Consider the following 14,700-nt stretch of genomic DNA (forward strand, 5'->3'; position numbering starts at 1 on the left):
ACAGGCAAAACGCGTGCAGGTAGCAATAAATGACATGACAGCTTCCTTACTTAAATGGCAAAAATTCTGATAAAGTATGGGATACATTTCTGTCCTTGTAGATCCCCTGGTCCTGGCGCAGGCAGCTGCTGGCCCGGTTCCCCGATACGCCGTCTGATAACAAGGCAGTAAAGCCCTGCCGAGCGTGAGGGAATGCCACTGCTGGGATGGCTCCACCGGTCAGCGGGTTTTATCCTCCCTGTAAAATGCTCTGTTAAGTTTATAAAAGATTAAAAGGAGATGCCGCGCTGTGCTGCACATATATTTGCTTTCTTGTCAGCCACCTATGTTGTCTCCACCTGACTGACCGTGGCACCTTCATTCTTTCTCCGAGTTGCTGCTATTCTTGTAACTTGTGCCTAATTTCTTTTTTTTCCTTTTTCTGACGAGGGAATGCCTAAGATTTTGCTAATGTGCAATACATACTGTCTCATTCTTCCAGTTTTCTTGCAATCTAGTCTTATTTGGCATGGAGTTTTCTTGAAAAATAATTGGTATTCATGTCTTTATTTTATCTTCTACAAGCTGCACTAGTATTTTGTATCTTCCCTGGGATTCCAGTGTCGTAACGTTCAACATTATTAATATTTTTTTATTAGCAACAGACAAATAACAATCCCTCATTTGCCTTGCAAAACATTCCTTATTTTCTAAATATTTAAAGAACTAATGTTCATCAACAGTCATTAATTCTGCCATACAAACTTGTTCATTAGTATTTTGTATTGGCGATGTGTACATCTGTTCCATGCCCAGGGAGATGGGTTGATTTAAAACCAAACAATTTTTCTAATGGAGGCAACACTGGGACTGGCTCTGTGAAACTCAGGTTCTTTCCAGTGGTTTAGAGTGTAAATAAGCACTGCCCCTCACGGTAAGGATCAAGGCCAATAAAAATACACATCTGTTTACAAAGTGGGTACTTTTTCTTTCCTTTTGCATAAAATACATCTAAAAGGGGCATGCAAAACTGGCTCATGGTATGAAGTGTTTTCACTATATAGGTTATTTGTTCTTTTTCTTCATATGAAAACACTTTGGAAAATGGTGTCATAAAGTATGTTTAGTACCTAAGGCAAATCTAACTCTCATTGATTATCTGTCTAGTGCCTGCATTTTTGCTCAACTATTACTTAATGCATTAATACCATACTTAATACACTGGTACCATGGCTTTTTAATATTATAACAAGAAATGGTTTGTAGGTTAATACATGCTACAGTGGTTTGATATTTCTAACTCTAGTACATTATATCAGATAACAGTTTAGTAGAGAAGAATATTTTGCTTTTGGAAAAATAATTTTTCTCTATAAATTCTAATATCTGCTAGGGAAACATTAGATAGAGAAAATAATAGAGAATATAGAGAAAAATATTTTTTCTCTCTAAATTCTAATGTCTGTTAGGGGCTACTAACTTTATATTTTAATATTTCATGTACTGTGACAGATCTCTATTCATAAAGCCATTCACAATGAGTCCTTGACACATTATTTTCATATCTGAAGGCCATGAAGGGCATTCTCTGGTCAACAAGGGTTACTTAAGACACAGGTCTGGTTTTAGTAGTCTCAGATAATTGTCAGGATAATATATAATAGACCTGTCCAACAAAGGCACTAGTCAGCATTGCTTTCGGTGAACAGTTTACTGATCACCTAAACTATTACTGTCTTGTAAAATAAATAAATATATATATATAACTTTTTTACATCTGTTTGGGTGCATCTGTTTCTCAAAGCTTTTTTCTGTTGTAATGTATGAAAGCCTTTTCTGCCAAGGTTCATAAACTTCATTCAAAAATCAAGTAGACTGTACCTATTCAGATTCTCCTCCCTTTTTCCCAGAAGTAACGGATGGTTTTTTGCTCTGTGCTTATTCTTCCTTCATCTATGTCTGTTTTTAATGATGAACAATTGAATATAGCACTAGTGTCATGCCAGTTACTATCACCGTGCAAAATAAGAAACAATAGAGGAATATTTTCCCCAGCAATATAAACCACGTTTTCATTGCTAGTGACGGGGAGATGATAATTAAACCTTTCAGATTATTTGCGGTTTCCTGTAGCTACATGTGAACTCCAGCTGGTCTCCAAGTTGACAGGACACCAAAAAAAAAAAAGCTACGGTCCAAAGCTTGCGTGACTGCTTTAGGGTCTTCCTGAGGCCCGGGCTTACCACCTCAGGCTGCGGGCGCTGTGCGAAGGGGGACATGCGTTTTTCGGTTCACAGCTGGCTGGCAGTGTGCCGTCCCCGAGTACGGGTGACTGACCTTAAAGGCTACATAGATCTTTTTGGGGTAGCATTCTGCTAATTGTCTGAAGCGTTGGATCCATTTTAAAACTCCGTCAGGAGATGGAGGAGTTTGGACCCGCGTCATTCACACTGCACGATTAAAACACTTCAGATCGAAGACCTTTTCTCTGTCAGCAAATGCAGTGGGCTGTCTTGATCCATCCAAAAAAGCAAACCTTTCTCTGCTCATCCGCTGGCCGGGCAGGTGGGCTGAGGCGGTGTGAGGGATGCCGCGTGCCCCATCGCCAGGCTCGGCAGGTGGGCGCTGCCCGGTGAGGCAGGCCGTGCATCGGCCTCGGCTGCCTCCACATCCGCAGCCGCTTCGGGCCCGGCCTCCTGGTCGCAATCTCTCATTTGCACGTCCTCTCTGAGGCACTGGAGGCGGTTTTGTTACTTGTACGCAGGCTGATGTCCATTGCAAAATGGCAGTCCTTCCTCTCGCGTGGAAAGTTTACCCCAGGAACAGCCATTTACTTTTAGGAGCATGTATGTCCTTTTTGTAACTAACTCCTCTGGACTGCAAGCGAGGGCATTTCATTGGCGTGGGGGATCTGGTCACGCTGAACTAGAGTGCACACCATTACTGGGAAGCGCGCGCCGCTGCTTCTTCAGGTTGGAGGTCTGTAAGGCAGTGCTCTGCTCTCCCTGAACCGGCCTCCCCTTGGCAAGAGCTGGTGATTCGGGTACTGGAGTAAGGAAGAGTAATTGTGGAGGTTGTTGGCATCTGGAGTGAAGGAGAGAGTTTTCCAGTGCATTAGAAAATGTTAGACAGAACGTTATAGAATTCTATCATATACTATTAACAGAAAAGCTGGAGTCCTCCTATGCTTGTGTGTTTGATCTGAGAAGATACTTTAAAGCTGATTTAATTGACAGGTATCATCAATATTTTTTATTTCTGTATTAGCTCAACTTATTGAAGTTGTTTTGTAATTGATCTAGGTTACACCAAAATTAAAGTCCATGCACTGTTTATTACATTTTTCCTTTTCATGCAGACAAAGCTTATCTATGTGTAGCTTCAAGAAAAGCAATGCAAGTGACTTAATGCCCAGTGGGGGATAGCTTGGGACATTAAGCTGACAGATGAGGAATACCAGGTCGGCCATGACCGAAGACAAATGCAGAACTGTTATGTTCTTTGGGTTAGAGTTAAATGCCTTTCTTGTAGTTTTGGCTTTCACACACCTGTGTAACTTTAGGCTAAGCAGTTAACCTCTGTGTTCTTCTGCTTATTATCTGTGAAAATATACGCAGCAACATCTGTACTGCTTCATCTGGTAACTCAACAGTTCAATTACATTGTTTAATGCCTTTGTGCTTTTAGACCAAACAAAGTGATATGTTGGTGCTATATAACTGGAGTCCACAGGAATAAATTTCTCTTGAAGACATATGTAAAGGCAGAGAGGATCCTGAAGATATTCTTGCATCTTGGGTTATATGCTTGTATATGCCTGTGCATGCACGTGTTTAATACGCATGACAAATTTGTTCTGGTAGTGTCCGAAACTACCAGCACGGCCACTAACAGCAATGAGGCTTGGAAGTGCATTGAGCTAGGCCAGGAAAACACAAGTTTCTCTGGTCAGTATGGAAGATAATGAGGCTTGACTGAGATAAGAATTCTGGGTTTGTAGATGAAGAGGGCTCTGATCCTTGCTAGGACTTGTAAGAAGTGATGTCGTAGTTATGACAGTCCAAAACAGATGTTAAATTTACTGTCGAAAGTAAATAGGAGGTCACAGTGGGACCTGGGAGCAAGAAGTCACTTTTAGTTATGCTGACCTCAAGCTGGCTTTGTCTCTACAGAGAGGAAACAGAAGAAGAGCCAACTCTGGAGAAACTATCCTCTCGACCTGCTGAAGGGTTCATGAGTTGGCTAAACAGACCTAGATTAAGGCAGAACACTGGGACCACTAGCTTTGGGCCTTAAACTCAGAAGAGCACTGGAATTTGTGAAAACTAATCCCTAGCAAACTTACTCATTAATTTCTGTGTGGGAGCAGGCATCCTCTCTTTGTATCTCCATAACGAGCGAGATATATTTTCCAGCCTATACAATATTCTGTCATACTTTAAGGGTTGGTGAGCCTTTGCCTTAGACTCTTAACAGTAATAACAGTGATTTATTTATTTTTCACTCAAGAACTTCCAGTCATTGGAAGATTAATTCAAACATCTGTGTGTTAGCTCGATCTCTGAAGACGTCTTTCTGCTCTGAAATGGATTGCAGTGCTCCCCAGGACTTCAGAGGAGCAGTGTTTAGTATAAAGAGAATCTTTTCACAGGTATGATGTATGTAGCATTGCTGGACTAGTGATACACTCCTTTTTGCTTTTTAATGCTCGAGACAACCATCTAATGTAATGAATAAGATAAAGGTGTGAAAAGAAACCAGTGAAGACGACAAACAAGCGGAGTCCCACAAGCTCAGCTGCCCGCTGCAAATGAAGAGCTTTCAAAATGGTGGGGAGAATCAGCAGACTTTGTAGCTTGCATCATAAGCCGTTACTGGTTTTATATGACATTTTTTGTGCTTAAGTGATTTGCTATGCATGTTACAGATTAGATGTGACGAACTACAAAATTTGGCAGTGAATGTGTGACCTGGCTCTCAAAGATAGGCTTGCTGTCAAGCAGCCCCAGTTTGCTGTGCGTGCTTTCCATCCACAGCGATCATTTCAAGTTGGCTGTTTGCAAATGGAGTTGACAATATATAATGTCAGAAACCAGTTTCGGTGTTGAAAGCAGCTATTGTGCTACGCTAGACAACAGAGTAAGTCAAGTCACTCTGGGGCATGAGACTGTGTGCTGTATGACAAGCTGGAATCTAAATGTATTCTGTTACCCCAAGGAGAAGGTCACTATGCCATTTGTAGGGACTGAGGACTTGAGTAGGCTATCAGTACAGGCATCAAACATGTACGATATAAAAATTATTGTTTTGCTCCTGGTGGGCAATTAGGTTGTTCAAACCTTGTGTTTGCCTAAGCTTTTTAAAAGGTGATCAGCCTTACTCAACAATTTACCAATATTGTCAGTTTTCTATCCAGATAAATACAAGACAATTTTCATCAATTCTTTTTAAAATATTACATTCAGATTAATAGGCTGAGATGGCTATTCTTCCACAAAAGAACTTTTAAAAAAGGAAGCATGCTGTCTATTTTGCAGTGGACATGATATCTCAGAGTTCAGTTGAAAATGCGTGCTTATGTGATAGAGAAAATTTAAGGTCCTCATGTTAGAGTTGATATTTGCATAATTTTCCCCATGTATGTAACTGAAGTAATTTATTATCAACCAGGTACTTCAAAGATAAATGTAACTGGGCTTTTTGCAGCCTTGATTGCAGTATGGTTAGTTTGAGTACTAATAGTCATGTTTTAAGAGTAGGATGAGGATGGGAGTAGGAAAAGAAAATTGCTTTTGTGTCCTTGATTGCCAAGGTACCAACCTTCAGTAGGGACACAGTGAGCCAATACCTATATTGCAAATCAAATATCTGTCAAGTATTATTCTAGCAGTAACATGCTTCAGCACATGTGGAAGTTTCTAGCTTTTAAAAAGTTGTTTAATAGAGCCACATAGTCTTACAGCAGTATTTTAGGGCTGAAATTGCAGTCCACCTCTTGAATTCCTTCTTGCACCACACCTGCATCAAAACAGAGTACTACACATGTGATGGAATGGACTAGACCTATGATGTGTTGTTGTTAGTCAAATTTTAAGACCAATTTCTAATCTAATCTTCTTAAAACCAAAACATCGGTGTTGCACCTTTTACGTGCAGTGAAACAGATATAAAATGCAAGAAAATAATAAATGTTTGTGAAAACAACTTCTCTCAGGGAAAATCCTTCTAATAAGTCTTCCCGTCTACTTACATAAGGAGTGGGATAGAAATCTTCAACAGGTGCAGACAAATGAAGATTTGATTAGGTTATTCTGTGCATTTCAGATTTCGTAGCGATTCCTAAACTCAGGAAGCAGAAGAACTGAACCAGCCTGGGAATTCACTTCTGATTAATTTAGGAGCCTGTTAACTGATCGTTATTTAGAACATGAGTTTTAAACTTTAATTTTAAAGATGAGTTTTTTCCTTTTCTGGATACTGTGACGTAAAGTCTAATTCTATAATTTACATTATACTTATCAAAAGGTTTGTAGCACTGCTAAGAAAAGCTATGTGTGGAAATAAAGAAGGGAATGTAGAGTTACTGGAGAAGATAACAGAGAGGAAGACACTGTGTGTGAGTTTTTAGTACCAGATACATTTCAGCTCAGTTCATATATGTGACTCTTTTTGAAAATGTCATCTTAGTGTGACACTGCTTTCTTCTAACTATGCGTTTTAATGCTGTCTCAGCTGTCATTAGTCAGCCCTGATAAAGTTGTCAGCACTTTGTACACAGCATTTTCAGCAATTATTTTAGCCTTGAGTTTTATGCAGCACTCTCACTCAGGAGTGGAAGCTTGCAGATGCAGCTCCAAGGGCTGCACAGGAAAAAAGGACCTTTCGCTCTGCTGTTTGACCATGGGAAACACGGGGCTTCATTCTGCTTTGGCTGGGGAAGGGATGCTGGAGCGGACAAGGCTTGGAGCTACCCTCCTAAACTGCTGAAACTTCCATGAACCAACGTGCATGGCAATGATGACCAAGCCCAGTCGGTTTGCTCCATGGCCACCTCTGCAGATTTCCAGCTGATGGGAATATAGGGTTGCAGGACATTTTCACTGTTGGTGTAAGAGGGATGTTCCCTCTTCCTTTCAGCGAGGGGGTGAACCTCCTGCTGCTGCCTGGAAGGGGAACTTGGCTGGACCGCTGCCCGTGAACTCTCTGAGGGAACCTGATCCGTACCCGCCTGTGGTCAGGGACTGGATGGTGCCAGAAGTTTTGAATAGCTGCTTCTGCTGCCAGGAGCTCCCAGACATGGGCAGGAGGAATGCTTTCTGTGGCTAGGATGCAGCTGATATAGCTCGGTAATAGAGTATGGTCCTGCTTTGCACGGAGTGCAGGATACCTCCTCTAATGAGAAGGTACTTGGAAATGTTTGTTTTCTTTGTAGATTGGGCAAATCTGATATTTTTGTCATTGCTGTCTAGTCTAGCTGAATACCACGACTAAAACAGCTGTGTGGAGGCTCCAGTGGTCTATCTACAAAAGTGCTACAACTGATGCTTCTGTTGCTGGGCACGGGGGGATGCTTTTAGGTAAAAAACTAAATCATAAAAGGATATACAGATCAGATTTCTTAGAACTTTATCTTCTAAAACTTTACATTTTGTGAATTCTTATACCAGTCTGCTAATACATTTCCCCATTGATATTATGAGTTGTTTAGTGTTTGTTGTTTTAGGCAACGTGTAAACAAGAAGTGATCAGAGCAGTGAAGCAGCTAATGTAACAAAAAGAGGTTGTAAAACAAGTAAAGCTGGATAAAGGAAAAAAAATCAATGGGGGTGTGTGTGGGGGTTCCTTTTGCTGCAAATATATACCGGCTGGTATAATAGAGTTCTCTTCAGATGAAGCACTATTCATATTATGAATAGTCTTTTCAAGTAAATATGGCTCAGTGGCATGAACGCTGAGAATTGCTATGGCTGTCAGCATCTGTTCTTTTATGCTCAGAACAATTTTTCCATCAAACATTAGGGGCCAGAAGGATTTTTAACTATGGTGTAGCACTACATTGTAATTTTCCTACTACAGTCAGCCTGGCAATGAAACTTTTTTGAATAAGAAAGGAAAGCAAGTAAGGTTGGATGGATGAATCCAACTTGACAAAGCTCTTCCTCCACAACACTGTTAGCACAGAAAGCATTCATTTTGTAGAATGACACAGAGATTTTATGTAAGTAAGGGGCAGTTCCTTCAGAACAGATGTTTAATACTTAATGAAACTACTTTATCACACTGAAAAATGATATTTTATTCTAAATAATTGCCTTACTGTGATTGCCTTTTAAAATGCAGAATTCTGTGAGCAACGTTTAAAAGAAAAAGCCCTCTTTGTATGTGCTTTTTAAACAAGCGCATACGTCGTTTGTGCTTTGTTTGTAGCGCAGTCTCTGCCAGCATCTGCGTGAGCTTCACCAAGGAACCATCACTGTGGTGTTTGGAAGCCAATTCTGGCCACCTCTGGTCATCTGTAAAGACTGGTGGTGTCTGGTCACAGCAGCCCGTGCAAGAGGCCGATTTTGCCGTCGAAGCAAGCGCAGTCCTGAGCAGTACAGGTGCAGTATCTATTTTTACTGCTTCGGTACGCTGACCCCCAGCGAGGAGGGGAATTCCCTACAGGGCAGATCCAGTGCTCCCCAGGCTTGGCTGGGGTGGGTGGCCAAATTAAGAGAGGCACTTTTCCTCCCTCCCCGGTGGTGGGAGGCTGAGATCTGCTCCTTGCGTCTGGCGAGGGAGGCAGGTAAGATGCAAAGAGGCTGAGATGGCAGCAAGCGGATTTGCTCTATCGCGGGCAGCACTTGCGCCGCTGCGAGGGACCTGCGCTGCTGCGAGGATCGGTGGCATGAGCCTCCCGCCCGCCTTTTGGGCTGGTGTGGATTACACCTGCCTCCAGCTTTGTCTCCACATCATAGATATTTCTAGTGTCTGTCGCCAAGGCATCCTAGCAACTACAACAAAAATAAAGGTGGGTGGGTGCAAAGCTTTTGCTAGAAAGTGGAAGAATTCAGAGAGGCTGTAAAGCCTTCTTCACTGTAATGCTCTCTGTCAGCTGAAATTCCTGAAGTTCCAGCGAGACATGGGCGCAGAGCTCCCGGCTGCCCGAGCAGAGAGGAAGGATGTTGAAAGAACCATGCACAACGTGAGGGGAGAAGTCAATTTATAATGTTTTATTAACCAAACCCTACTTCCTCAGCAGAACATTTAGTGGCATTAGTGGCAGTTCAAAAAAACAGTTTAAATGTTTCATTGATTTATTATTATCATTATTATTGTTATTATTTAAACATTTATTTTAGCAGAGCAAGTAGATTTTCAATCTTTCATGGCGGTTGGCTCGTGCACTTTCCTTTAGTCCCAGCTTACTCAGTGCTGACTGTGTTAAAGTGATTTATAATGGCACTTTAGCCAGAAGAAGAAGGGTTTGATCAGTCCACCAGTCTGCCTCTAACTGCTGTTGTACTGCATATACTTTCTGTTTTGAAGAATGTTAATCCTTTATGTTACACAATCCTCTTTAAAAAAAATAATCCTTGTGTTATATAAGTGATAAGTAATGCATCCTTAGTATATTATTGTGGGTGGGAATATTTCATCACGAATACTTTTATCCACATATCCATCAGTAAAAATGAGAGGGGATAACATGAAAATAAGACTTGCCCAATGTCATTAGGCAGTCAGTGGTACAACCAGGATATGAGAGCCCTTTTCCAGACCACAGGCTTCAGATACTTCAGGTCATTTTGCTGAATATCGCTGCATGTTGCTGTGCCTCCCTTTCCATAAGCTGTGAGTTGTTTTCATCAGAGTTCACGCCTGCTGGGGGAGAGTTTTTAATAAAATGCTCGGTAAGTTTAATAATTAGGAGAGAATGTCTGCACTTAGATTATGCCTAGTTCCAAAACTGGAACTGTTCTTGAAACAACTTCTTGCTTTTTCTTATGCTTGAGGGATGCTAGGATGTACTAACTCCAGGTAACACCGTGCACACAGAAGCCTTTTTGAATGCGTGATAAAACAACCACAACAAATCCTGAAAGGAGTATTTTGTTTCTTTATTTTGTTAATCAAAGTATCAGAATGATGCTCTTCCAACATAATAAACTACTGAAAATTTGTGAAAGCTTTAAAACCTGCGTAAAGTATACAAATATGCAACAGAAGTATGTAGTTTGTGTCTTGCTCTGTGCTTATCATTCTTCCTGCCTGTTCTTTGCCTTTGATTATTGCAATACATCCTTGTGCACACAAATAGTTCCAAGTAGGAAATCCTTTATTTAAACAAGTGCTGTGTTGTGTTTTTGCCTTTGGATTAGAAAAAATAGATTATTTTCTATTCACTAGGGAAGTTTGTCTTTGGAAGATTTATGAAGTCATTATCATCTTGTCCAAAGTCATATCTGATTTTGTACCCAAATGTGAAATGTATTTATTAGAGTGATGGGTCCTCACCAAGATAACAAATGTATACAGGATGTCATGCTACCTGGTGGTATCACGCTGTTAGCTTCAATTACCTGCAACAGCAGTCATCATTTATGTCTGCACTGTGTAGGACACGGAACAAATCTGGAAGCTCACAGATTAAGAGATTCAGAGGTGCTCTTAGACTGGATGCACAGGAATCTATCTGTTTATACTTTGAAACGTTTTAGTTGCAGTGGTGTTCCCTTTTCTGAAAGCAGAAATTTATAACAGTAATGATTATAGGAAGATCAGTTAACTGCCCAGAAATCTAATCAGCTTAAAGAAACTATCCTTTATTTGTAGAAAATGCAGAATATAAACAAAACAATCTACCGGACCATATTCCAAAGTCCTGATTTGAAGGTTGTTTACACGCTCACGAACAGTTAACATCACTTTTTCTTTCCCCGAAATGCCCGTCTTCAATTAAAGAATGATGACTCAAAAGGGAGATGCAGTTCGTGCAGCCAAGCAAGCTGTGCAGTCAGGCTATCTAAGTTAATGTCTTTTATAATCTAATTATGATAAGTTCTTGGGAGGTTAATTGGAGGCCCTAGCAAAGCCCATCTGCGGATCCTGCTTCGTGACAGGCTTTGAATGGTCTCTTATTCCTGCTTGCAGGGTCCAAGTTATAAACTGTGGTGCCCAGGGTGCCATTCTTCCCATGTTCCTTTCTTGTCCTTTCCCGTCCCAGAGCAGTATGAAACCCCAACTGCCCCTGGCTCTCCTTGCAACTCGAGAGGGACAGGTCCAGCCCGTAATCTCTCCCACTGCTGGAAGACCTGGCTAACAGAGCAGCTGTAACCCACTAGGTCCTTCACAAGTCTGCAAACACAGCTCTGGAGGACTGGGCTCCTTATAGCCAACCAGTTGCCAGGGTGTGCTTTGGAGACCGGAGAGCTTCAGTGGATTTTGTTTGGACTTGGCGGTTCCAACACCTACTGACAGCCGAGTCCTGGTGCTCTGGTGATGACAAGATCTCACAGGTTTTAAGGCTTCTGTACTATGTGGTCTCCCAGTCTCCTTGTAGGTAGGGTGAACAGACTTTGATTTCAGAAATTTGTCAGTTTGGAATGCTTTGTAAAGGGAAGAAGGCTTAAGATCCCAGCAACTTTAAAACTCAGAGGCAAAATGCAATGCTTGCCTTAGTGACTTCTCTGACAGGTCGAGGGGAAATCCTTTGCTGGAATCCTGTGGGGTAGAACAGACTGGTGTGGTTGCATTTACTTGCTGTGTGTCAGGGGCCAGGAAACCCACTCTGGATTTTTCTTTAGATCTGGCATTCCACGTAGACCCTTCAATGAATTTGTCTGGCTCTCGCTGGGTTCGCTTTGGTCAATTTTATTATTCTATCAATGCCTTCCGCCCATCTACTAGACTAGCTTCTTTTTGTATATATGTATAATAATTTATTCATTATAGCTCGAATAGCTGTCACTTCTAGAAAGCGTCTTCCTGTTGGAAGCAGCACAAGGTCTTTACACGCTCTGCCATGACAAAGCTGTCCCTGGTGGGGGGTTCTGTCACTGAGAGAGCTGACAATGCCCCACACCTTGGGATCATAATGTCAGGCTTAATGTGAGTGCCTATTGCTGATGGCTATGTGTTACATTTAATACGTGAAGGCCTCCTCTTTCCTGGCAGCGTTTGGCTTCAGGAATACAGGCCAAAGTGATGGATCCATTCTGCATTTGCCCTTGGCTCTGGATGAAGTGAGCTGTCAGATGTTCATCCTTGTTGATTTTGACCTGCAGCTGGGCATGGCTAACAGTCAGCCTGCAAAACGTACCCTTAATATCTGCAGGTTGCCTTTCCAAATCACTCTATTCCCAGGGCAGACCACTCTCTTCTGGTTCATGGTTTCTCATAGAATCATAAAACGGTTTGGGTTGGAAGGGGCCTTAAAGATCATCTAGTTCCAACCCCGCTGCCATGGGCAGGGACACCTTCCACTAGACCAGGTTGCTGAAAGCCCCATCCAACCTGGCCTTGAACACTTCCAGGATGGGGCATCCACAACAGCTTGGTATGCTGCCTCGTGTTCTGGGACAACGCATTGGGAGCAACACACCAAGAATTCACAAAAAACATGAGGCTTGGATCACCCAAGCTTGTCCTACAAATTGAAGCAGATTTTCCATCTAAGTGCGCGAGTCTATTCTATGTCCAGGTGCCTTCTCAACCCTCGGTGGCTCTTGCACAAAGCATGTATGATGTTTGCAATACCAATCAAAAAGAGCAAGCAAAAAAAGCATTTTTTTTCCCCGCCAAACTGTTGCCTGAAGAGCCATACCTCACCTTCAGCATAAAACGCCTGCCGTGTGCTCTTCTAGGGCTGAATGCCGTGTTACCAGAGCTGCAGGAATGGGCACCCGGTTCCTTAGCTCAGTGGTTAGGTGTGCTGCAGCTGCTGTCATGTTTGCTCTGAGGCACTAAGATTTTTTCCCCCAATTCCTTTGTGGCTCCTGGGGTTCTATTTAAACATCAGTTAGTCAATTCTCAGTACCTCTGCTCTGCCAGCACCTTTCTGGATGTCGTTAGCAGTCAGAGCTGTAGAGACAGCCATTATTTTTGTCAGCCCTGGTTTCTCTGAACACGGGGCTCCCCGCTTCTCCATTGTTTCTCCTTAAAAATGGACAGAATTACAGCTTTTTAAAATCACTTTGTGTATTTACAGCACTTGCAGGCACACAGAAAAACAGGTATTATGCTTTGGAAGACCAGAATATTACCATGTTTCACAATATATTTTGTTGGACTAAAACTTTCTTAGTTTTAGCTCCAGAAATGGAACTGATGCCAGAGGTGCTGTGTGTGAAGCTAAATGTTTCTGTGTAAAATGTGCTGCACTTAAATATAGTGGCCGTAACTTTTCTGTTTAATTAATCAATAGGAATGCAAGACTTGCTTCTCTTCTTCCCAATGCAAAGGAAACTGAAATCTGATAAATAAAACTAGGAATGTGTCTTTCAGGGAACAAAATAAGTATTTTCATCCACAAATTAATGAACCACTGATTTCTCCCAAGCAGTACAACTAAAATTGGTATTAGACAAACATGAAAGATAAAAGAAAACCCGGTGATACTAGCTTTTAAAGAAGGGTAATGGACTCGGCCTGTGTCCTTCAGTCAGATTTGTGATAGGGATTTGATTAAACCCCTTGAATTACTTCCGTGATCACAACTAAAGCATTCAGCTAATCACCATGCCTTCACATTAATATGTGCCGGGTCTCTTGTGGCTATTTCTGAATGAACCCAGTCAACTATCTGGGTAACAAGTTGTAAATCTCATTATCAAGATCTTTACTAACTTTACAGGTTACATATCATTTAAATAGCTATGTATCAAGAAAAGGAATTTAGGTATCCAAAGCACAAATTTCTCATACTCATCTATATGTCTGTGTTAACTTCCAGCCAGCTTTTTGATGATTCTGTGAAATTTCATTAGTGATGGATTTCCTATATTTAACATTATTAATCAACAAAGTCTGTATGTAATTTTGCTTATTACTTGTAAAGAAATCAATTTATTTCTTACTAAAGTCTCTTATATTAGAACAGGTCTGTGCAAAAGCATCTCCTCAAAATCTATGGCTCCTAAAGTGAATAAAAATTTGCAATATGGTGAAAGTGTTGTATTATTTGTTTTTTCTTTGAAATTGGATGAGAAACTACTATACAAGCATATACTTGCCAGATTTATAGAAAAAGGAGAAAAACACATGGTCAGTTAGTTTATCTTCCATAGCACAGTTGTTTCTTTGCGATGAGTCTAGATTCAGTGATGTGAGTGGAAATGTGCCAACATTTGATACAATTTTTATCATCGTGTTTCTGTGTGTATTCAGATAGGTAACTGGGAAAAAAAGCAACTTGTTTCTTTCCTGCTTACTGCGCTGTACTCAAGGTCTGTACTGCACTGTGCACGGTACTCAAAATATATTCAAGAATCTATATATTTGAACTAAACGCTCCTTAATGGTTGATAGTATTATTTATTTAAGCCAAACGTAAGAGCTTTTTGGCTGTTCTGGAAGGAGCCATTAGAAGTAAACAGGCGTTACTGATGAATGAAAAGTTTAACCTTATTGTCTAAATCTTCATTGGCAGCTCTGTAGCCAAAAGCTTGTTAAAAATGTCAATTTCTGCAAAATAAGATTTTCCTCAGTTCCCAGTTTACCCATTTTCCATGATTTTAAGAT

The 14,700-nt window shown here is 41.2% G+C and overlaps 1 protein-coding gene across 1 annotated transcript in view; it reads left to right on the plus strand.

The window, feature by feature from the left end:
• CRACD (capping protein inhibiting regulator of actin dynamics) overlaps nt 1–14,700 on the plus strand; it is a 137,789-nt gene that overhangs the window by 13,586 nt on the left and 109,503 nt on the right. Inside the window, exon 2 of the mRNA XM_075149143.1 lies at nt 8,407–8,579. The gene's annotated coding sequence lies outside the window, so the exon portion shown is untranslated. The remainder of the gene's footprint in view (nt 1–8,406; nt 8,580–14,700) is intronic.

The sequence above is a fragment of the Calonectris borealis genome, chromosome 4 (genome assembly GCF_964195595.1).
Source record: "Calonectris borealis chromosome 4, bCalBor7.hap1.2, whole genome shotgun sequence".
NCBI classification, from domain to species: Eukaryota; Metazoa; Chordata; class Aves; order Procellariiformes; family Procellariidae; genus Calonectris; species Calonectris borealis.